At 47.5% G+C, this 6,753-nt stretch overlaps 1 long non-coding RNA gene across 1 annotated transcript; it reads left to right on the top strand.

The window, feature by feature from the left end:
• The first annotated feature begins 558 nt into the window (after positions 1–558).
• Positions 559–2,434, top strand: LOC117725066 (uncharacterized). Its single transcript, XR_004608897.2, has 3 exons — positions 559–1,145; positions 2,098–2,165; positions 2,255–2,434. It is a non-coding gene; the product is annotated as an uncharacterized LOC117725066 (long non-coding RNA).
• The last annotated feature ends 4,319 nt before the right edge of the window (positions 2,435–6,753 follow it).

The following is a 6,753-nucleotide window of genomic DNA, read 5'->3' as shown; positions in this document are numbered from 1 at the left end:
AGAGGGAACCTCCTAGTCACAGGAGCAGATTTATCCTTGGTCCTGAAGGATCTGGCTTCCTTTGGTTTTGAGACAGGGTCTCACTGTGGAGCTTACTTTCTGGACCAGGCTGGCCTTAAGCTCACAGACATCTACCTGCCTCTGCCTCCCAAATGCCACCATGCTTATCCAAGAATCTTAGTTTTTAATTCTTGATACCAACTTTCCATTGTGCAAGTAATGAATGAGTAAATAGCTCATCAAAAATTCAGAAGTTGCCCTATTGTTCGTTGCTACTCCTCTCCCTGCCCCATGGAGTAGTGGAGGGTGGCATGGGCACCCCACAGGGTGGGAGGGTGATGAGAAACTGGCCCTAGGCCTCTACCAGGAGGCTACCAGAACTTAAGTTTGGCAGAAGGAAGGAATGTCAGAGAAACACATCCCTGGTGACAGGTCTGAAGGCTGTCCACGTTGTTCCGTTTCAGGCATGCGTCCCCAGAAAGGGACACTCAGAGAGAGACCTAGGGACTTACTGGAGGCAGGAGGTGCCTGTCATGAGTCTGAGGTGGGATAAAAGGGAAGATAAGGCACCCAGACTCCAGCCATGCCAGACCTAGAGGCCATCCCTAGGACCTTCCCTTTTAGTGCCATAGCTCCCATGGACACAGGCTCCTCCCATTTTGTATCTGGAAGCCTGAGGCCCGGGCCTTGTCCACTCCAGCTATAGCCTGCTCTGTCCCTTTCTGGGCCCTGGGGTCTGCCTTCAACCTAGGAGACCAGATGTCTTCCAGGGTTGCTGCTGAGTGGTGTCCCTCCTCTTCCCTGGGGCCCTTTTGGCTGTTAAGTCTGGAGGAAGAGCTCCCACCCACCAGGCCTGTGTTGTTCTTTCCCCCTCTAGTGGAGGAGAAGGTGAAGGAGCAGCTGGAGGCTGCCAAGCCAGAGCCTGTCATTGAGGAAGTGCTGAGTACCTGGGAGGCCCCTCCCTGCTTGTGCTGCTTCCTTCTCTAGCTGTCTCTGTTCCCACCCTACTAACTTCCTTGCCTGCCTGCATTTTTCTGCCTCTATGCCCAGTCTCTGCACTCCCTCTCAGGCTGGGCCTTGGCCCTGAAGCATTGTCTCCTCTCTCCCTAGGACCTGGCCAACCTGGCACCTCGGAAACCTGACTGGTGAGTGTTGTCCATGAAGGCTGGCACAAGCCCTTTGGGGAGGTGATGGTGTTTGGTGCATGTCAGAGGCCTCGGCTGGGAGGACAGCCAAGGGACAGATAGGGAATAGGGACAAGCACTGCAGGCATAGCTCTGCCCAAGAGAGTCAGGGATGAGGGCTAAGTAAGTAAGGCATGAGACATGGGCGAGGGTAAAGTGCTGAAGAGGGGCCCGAGGGATGAAAGAGCAGGCATCCTTTCGAGCCTCTTCTGTAGGGGGGAAAACTCACCTACTCTGGGGGCTCCGACTTAGCAGTGCACCCCTGTGTGCTCAGGATACCACAGTGAAGAGACGGATGGGCAAGCAGATAGGGCTTAGGCCTCTGTTGTAACTGTGAAGTAGGGAACCCAATCTCTTCAAGCCTGGAAGCCCCTCTGAGTGAGCTGAGAACATGGGTGAGGGAAGGTGCTGTAGGCACGTCTCTCTGTGCCTGTAGATCTGTGGGTGACAGTACCTACCACAGTGCTTTAATTTGATGAAACAGCCATGAGGTGTATGCTGAAGGAACTGCAGAACTAGAGAACTCAGGCTGATTTTAGGAATTCTGGAAGCTCCAGGAGTGGGGGTGGGAGGCTGTGGCCAGAGGGGGAATAGGGCTGACAGTTGGCGACCACAAGTTCCTCTCTGATGCTGACTTAGGAGACATAGAAGGGGGATCCCAAGGAGCCAGCCACCATTCTGTTTCAGTCTTCTACCTTGACTGAGTGTGTGGTAGGTGTCCCCTTCTCTCAGTTACCTCGGTGGAGTTAGGAAGGATGATGGATGGTAGGGTCCAGAAGAGCAGAGAAGGTAGCATCATGCTCTCCCCAGAGCAGCATCTCAGGCAGGATTAATATCAAAGCCCTGCAGGAAGATCCCAGGGCCACACCATGCTAACCCTTAGCTTCTGCGTTTCCCCTCTCTCCTGATGTAGGGATCTGAAGAGAGATGTGGCCAAGAAGCTGGAGAAACAGACCCAGAGAGCCATTGTAGAGCTGATCCGTAAGTGCACTCTGGCCAGTGGGGGCCTGCCCTTGGAGCAGTGACTTCAGCACAGGCCTTTTACACTTGTCTGTTCTCTCTCCATCCAGGTGAACGGCTGAAAGGTCAGGTGGACAGCCTGGCCTCTGCAGTGGCTGCCAACATTGAAACAGAGGCCTGTGACTCCGACTGACATGTTTTCCTGGTTTAATTTCTTGAGCACACACATCTCCTGTCATGTAAATGGTGCTTTTTAACTTCTGTAAATAAACTTTTATTTAGTAGAGGCATGTCGCTTCTAGTTTTCTAAAGACTGGCAGAGTTCTTGCAGTTTTGACATCAGAGAAGACCTAATAGGGGCTGGAGAGATGACTCAGTGTTGAGAGCACTGACTGCTCTTCCAGAGGTCCTGAGTTCAGTCCCCAGCAGCAACCACATGGTGGCTCACAGCCATCTGTAATGGGATCCAATGCCCTCTTCTGGTATTTCTTAAGACAGTGAATGTGTACTCAGATACATTAAATAAATTTAAAGAGGAGAGAGAGAGAGAGTGAGAGAGAGAGAGAGAACCTAATAGTAGTCCCAGTATACAAGAGTTTAGTAATCACTGACATTATTTTAGGAATTCTTCCAGGATCATCATTAAGAATTAAGAAATCATCTATTTGTGGGGCTGTGGTGGCCCACGCCTTTAATCCCAGCACTTGGGAGGCAAAGACAGGTGGATTTCTGAGTTCAAGGCCAGACTGGTCTACAGAGTGAGTTCCAGGACAGCCAGGACTACACAGAGAAACCCTGTCTCAAAAAAACTAAAAAAGAAGACGAAAAGAAATTGCCTATATAGCATCACAAGACAGTACATCTTCATTGTTCTCCAGAGATCTGCTCATTAAGTAGGGTTACTACCTAGTGATTGTTACATATATTTAATAACAGGAAACATATCAACAGCAGGAATCTTTCCTAAAAATGAATTTCTGATGGGCCTTGCCTACCCTAGTTCTGTCATAAATTAGAATCCAAAGTAGACCCATCTCAGGAATGTCACCTGCTAGTTTCTAGCTTCTCCCAAGTTGGCTCCTGACAGTTTATTTTAGGGCTTCCTCTCACCCTAACTCATGAAGTGTGGTGGTCCATGTGTGTTGTGTTCCTTCCATATGGTGGCCCAGCTTTGGCAGACAGTGCCAAGGACTTAGGTCATGCAGTACAGTGCATGTGCACACAGAAGTTAGGACACCCAAACAAAGTAAATATAATCATTCAGATGACAGTTTTGAATCTCCGTGTGGCTGCAGATAACCTGGAATACCAGCAGTCGAGGGAGGCAGGGGGATCAGGGGTTCAGATCATCCAGCTACAGGCCAGCTTGAGGCTAGCCTGGGCCATAGAACCTTGTCTCAGGAAGTAGAAAGAAGGTGGTTGTTGGGGTGGGGGCAGGCAAGAGAAGGGAGAAGAGAGAGGAGATGTAGGGAAGGGAAGGTTTAGAGGCAGCTGTCAGAAGGTCTGCTTAGCTCAGAGCAAGGCCTGAAATAGTGAATGCCCCACAAGGCACTGAGTAGTCACACAGGCTGGGGCTCTAATTCCCTCAAAAGACAGAGATCAGTATAGAGCTCTCAGCAGTGCAGCTTGGAATGAAAAGATTCCATGCTATCTGGGTTCTCAGTGGCAGTAGGAGGCTGATCTCTGGCATGGAGTCAGACTCCTGGTGACTGGGAACCCCTGCAGCCCCGGCTCTGGGACTAGACTGCTGTTGAGAAAGCTAACAAAGGTAGCACATCTCAATCTGTGGTCTTTGGAGACTTAACTCCCTAATAAGGAAGGAGAAAAACAAACTGTGCCATGCCAGTATAACTTCTGACAAGCCGGGCAATGGTGGTGTAGGCCTTTAATCCCAGCACTTGGAGGCACAGGCAGGTAGATTTTTGAGTTCGAGGACAGCCTGGTCTACAGAGTGTGTTCCAGGACAGCCAGGGGAAACAGGAAGTGGCACTATTTGGAAGTGTGACTTTGTTGGAGCAGGTGTGTCACTGTGGGCATGGGCTTTAATACCCTCAACCAAGCTGCCTGGAAGCCAGCCTTTAGATGAAGATGTAGAACTCTCAGCTCTCCCTGCACCATGCCTGCCTGGATGCTGCCATGTTCCTGACTTGATGATAATGGACTGAACCTCTGAACCTGTAAGCCAGCCCCAATTAAATGTTGTCCTCAGAAGAGTTGCCTTGCTCATGGTGTCTATTCACAGCAGGAAAACCCTAAGACAGCCAATAATCGTGCATTTATCTGGTTGTTAATGGTTGGGTTAGAGTAGCTCAGAACCTGCCTGACATCGAGCCAGCAACTTGTTAATAAATCATGTCTTTTACTTGGGATCTAAAAGGGAATGACAGAGTTGGGCAGACTCCCCCCATCCCCAGTAAAATTACTGCTGCACTGTAAAGTTTGTTTGTAACCCAAGGGCAACTTCTGAGACAATATTTAATTTCCTTAAATAATTTATTTTCATTTTTCTAGACAGGGTTTTTTGTGTGTAGCCCTGGTTGTCCTAGAACTCAGTATGTAGACCAGGCTGGCTTCAAATTCAGAGGTCTGCCTACCTCTGCCTCCCAAATGTTGGGATTAAAATGGGCACTACCACCAGCAGGTGAATATACTTTATTATAATTATTTTTGGTTTCGTTGCCTTGTTTTAGATGGATGTACTGTGCAGCTTTGGCAGGCCTAGACCTTGCTATGTATACCAGACTGGCCTCCAGCTCACAGCCATCTGCCTGTGTCTGTCTCCTGACTGCCAGGACCACACATGGACACCACAATTATTTTTGAGTTGTTGGAGATATTGAACACAGGGCCTCACATATAACAAGAAAGAATTCTATCACTGAGCTATCTCTATAGCTCAAGAAAACAGCTTTATGTTTATATATATATATATATATATATATATATATATATGTGTGTATGTGTGTGTGTGTGTGTGTCTGTGTGTGTGTGTGTGTGTGTGTGTGTGATGTATGTGTGTGCTGTCTACTCATCTGTGTGTAGGTACCTGCTTCACTGTGTATGTGTGGATAACCTGCTCTATCTTCATTTACTTTATTTTCTTGAAATAGGGTCTTTCACTGATCCCAGAGTTAACCCTGACAAGCCACAGTGGTCCTCCTGCCTCTGCCCTTCAGCACTGGGGTTACAGGCAAGCAGCCATGGCTGGCTTCTTCAGATGGAATAGGGAATTTTAACTCTGTTCTTTATACTGATGTCACAAACATGGTCCCCCTGAATCATTTCCCCAATCTCTAATTTTTAAAATATAGTAAAAGTGAGCTTGTATATAACAGCGCCTCTTTGTCTATTGTGCTATGGGTATGTGTTGCAGTTATCTATGCCAGTCATTGAGGCTGATAGAAAAATTTCACCTCACAGCTGAACATGATAGTAGTATACTCCTTTAAACCGAGCACTCAGGAGGCAGAGGCAGGTGGATCTCTATGAGTTCAAGGCCAGCCTAGTCTACAAAGTGAGTTCAAGACAGCCAAAGCTGGTTACATTGAAAAATCTTGTCTCAAAAAACAAAACAAAATCACCTCACAACTTTTATGGGCTCTAGTGTAAGTTTTAGTATTTGTACAACCAAGTACACAAAACAAAGTTCATTCTTTCTTGGCCAAACATCTCTCATATGGATCAAGAAGATTATTCTTTTTCTTAAAAAGGATGACGACAAGGAGGGAGGGATGTTTGACCTAGCCATGTGTGATGTGCAGACTTCTGTGCCTTGGATAAAAGAGTTGGGCATTTTGTAGTTGTTTTCAAAAGCTAAATGTCACAGGCCCCAAACTAAACCACTGACAGGATGAATGTTTAAAAAAAAAAAAAAAAAAAAAAAAAAAAAAAGTAAGCTATGTGGGGGAATAATCTGCATTTAAAGACCAATAAACCATTAGTTGGGCAAACTTATCACCCAGCTCACTTCTGCTCCCCATCCTCTCCTCCTCATCACACTTCTTTTTCTGCCCATCCCCCCTCCTCTTTAAGACATGTTTTAATTACATATTTTATGTGTGTGCATGAGCATGTGTTTGTGTACGTGTGTGGCATGGTGTATGTGTGGTGGTGAGGACAACTTCTAGAATTTAGGGTTGTCCTTCTACCATGTGAGTCCCTAGGATCAAACACCAAGTCAGGCTTGGTATCAAGTGCCTTTACCTGCCGAGCCATCTCACCAGCCCATCTCTGCTTCATTAGGCTGTTCTGTAGCTGGGTGAACCCACTGGGCTATGGTCACATGATCTGAATCATGTGCCCACTTGCTACTGAGTTCCCTCCATTTGGTCATTGTCCATGCCAGGCACTGCACTCTGACCTCTGTGGCTTTCTGTTTCTGCATTATTGGACCAGGATCCCATTCAACTTTGGGGAGTAAGAGGAGAGAGGGAAGAAATGGAAAAGCAAGTAATGGAGGGGTGTGTGAAGGGAAGAATGTGAGTGGTTGAGGCAAGGGATAATAAAATGAAGACTCGCAGAATTCTGGAGCAGAACTGGCACTCACCCTGGTAGGTTTCTTGGTGACTGCCACATATAGGCTCACTGACCTTGAAGTAGGGGAGTATGC

The sequence above is a fragment of the Arvicanthis niloticus genome, chromosome 21, assembly GCF_011762505.2.
Source record: "Arvicanthis niloticus isolate mArvNil1 chromosome 21, mArvNil1.pat.X, whole genome shotgun sequence".
Classification (NCBI taxonomy): Eukaryota; Metazoa; Chordata; class Mammalia; order Rodentia; family Muridae; genus Arvicanthis; species Arvicanthis niloticus.
Note: the sequence above shows the minus strand (reverse complement) of the source record. Positions and strands in the feature narration are given on the sequence as shown.